Source organism: Chrysochloris asiatica, unplaced genomic scaffold, assembly GCF_000296735.1.
Source record: "Chrysochloris asiatica unplaced genomic scaffold, ChrAsi1.0 scaffold00288, whole genome shotgun sequence".
In the NCBI taxonomy this organism is placed as follows: domain Eukaryota; kingdom Metazoa; phylum Chordata; class Mammalia; order Afrosoricida; family Chrysochloridae; genus Chrysochloris; species Chrysochloris asiatica.
Genome location: NW_006408806.1, coordinates 3190421 through 3192447, shown reverse-complemented (window position 1 = coordinate 3192447; position 2027 = coordinate 3190421). Strand labels below are relative to the sequence as shown.

The window sequence follows — 2027 nt, the reverse complement described above, 5'->3', positions numbered from 1 at the left end:
TGTGGTTGTCAGATTCAAAATGGCCAATACCAGTCCTTTTCAGCTCACTAATGCCTAAGATATTGATGTTTGTACATTCCATTTCATTTTAGACAATTTCTAATTTTCCTAGATTCATATTTGTACATTGCATGTTTAGATTATTAATTAATGTTTACAGCTGTTTCTCTTCTTTTTGAGTTTTTCCCATCAACAAATGAAGGTCCCACTGGCTTTACTCCCAAGGGCTTTACTCCATTTGCATCATCATTGTCAACTCTACTCTGAGGAGTCAGCTCTCCCCCAGTCGCATTTTGAGTGCTCTCCAACCTGAGGGGCTCATTTTCTGGCACTATATCTGACATTGTTTCACTGCTATTCATAAGGTTTTCACTCACTAAATATTCGGAAGTAGTTCATCACTCCTTTTTCCTAATCTGTCTTCATCTAGAAGCTCATCTGAAACCTGTTCACCATGGTGACCCTGCTAGTGTTTAAATTACTGGTGGCATAGCTTCCAGAGTCACCAACTCACAAGTCACCATAGTATGACAAATTGACAGACAAGTGGTGCTCAGATTCTAATATTAGGCAATAAATGATGACACATGATTCATTACTTAAGTAAGAAGAAAGAGAAATGAAGGAAGAAAAGAAGGAAGGAATTCAATATTCTCATGTAAACTGGTTTTGCTTTAAGAAAACATGACGATTGGAGAGCGTACTTGTCTTTGAAAAAAAATTATTCTGGAAATCACTGAAATTTTGTAAAAATGTCCAGTATAATTGCCCTGTCATTTATTGTCTCAGTCCATATGTACATCAATTTTCATCTTTCCTGGGGCAGAAATACACTGCTAAATACTATATTTGGATCAAAGATCAAATCATCTTCAGTTTTCTGAAAAAACAAAACAAAAACAAGTTAGTGTGACTGCATGTATCAGGCCATAGCCCAAGTGGTGCAACTGGTTAAGTGTTGGCCGGTTAACCATAAGGTCTGTGGTTCTAATCCATGTAAGAATGAAGAGGCTTTCTATTTCCTTAAAGATTCACAGTCTCAAAAATTCTACTGAGCAGTTCTACTGTGCCTTATAGGATCGTTATTAGCTGGGATGATTCCATGGCAGTGGAATTATATACAAGGGAGCTTCAAATATTTTATGGTGAAAAACAATGAAAATACAATAGAATTTTTTCAAGAACTTTGTGAATTCCTTCATATCTACATACATACCAGGTGACAATGAATAGATTACAGATCATGCAGCCCCTATATGCTTCAGAGTAAAATTGTACTCCATAGAGTCTTCGGTGTCTGATTTTTGGGAAATAGATCATCAGACCTTACTTCTGAAGCAACTCTGGATGTACTGACATCTCCAATCTTTTGGCTTTATGTCAAGGATATTAACTACTTATACCACCCAGGGACACAGCATATTGAGTATCAATTTTTATTAACTGCATATACTACTTTGATGAATTTAAGCACAATTATTTTCCCTGATCTACAGACCTTTACCATTTTTTACATACTTTGCACATATCATCATCAAAGAATTTGTGAGATAAATATGAAATTCAAAATAAATTTTTTCAAGGAAGTTTTGAAAAGCAACCTAAGCAATGTGAACTGAGCACTCTGAATTAGCTATGCATTCTCTGAACATATGATAAATAATAATTCTAAGTCTCAAATTTGAAAATTTTTTTTTTTGCATCTCTCAACTTCTATGAACTGGCTCACAGGGAGAAAAAATGTGTTTGAGTATTTGATTCAATTTAACTGTCATTTTGAAGGAATTGCTTTTTTACTATCTTGAAAACAAAGTGGAAGAAAGATTCATAAAGAAAGAGAGAATGCATTAGGAGAAGTTCACAGATAGACAACTCTACACCTAATTAGTAGAATGTTTTACACAAATAGGCACCGATTTCACTTTTCCTAGAAATGTTGTTGTTGTTGTTAAGTGCCATCGAGTCGGGTCCGACCCATAGCGACCCTGTACAGGGTTTCCGAAGGTGTAAATCTTTACAGGAGTAGA

At 35.3% G+C, this 2027-nt stretch overlaps 1 pseudogene; it reads left to right on the top strand.

Annotated features, from left to right (window-relative positions):
* The first annotated feature begins 684 nt into the window (after positions 1–684).
* LOC102830810 overlaps positions 685–2027 on the top strand; it is a 12770-nt pseudogene continuing 11427 nt past the window's right edge.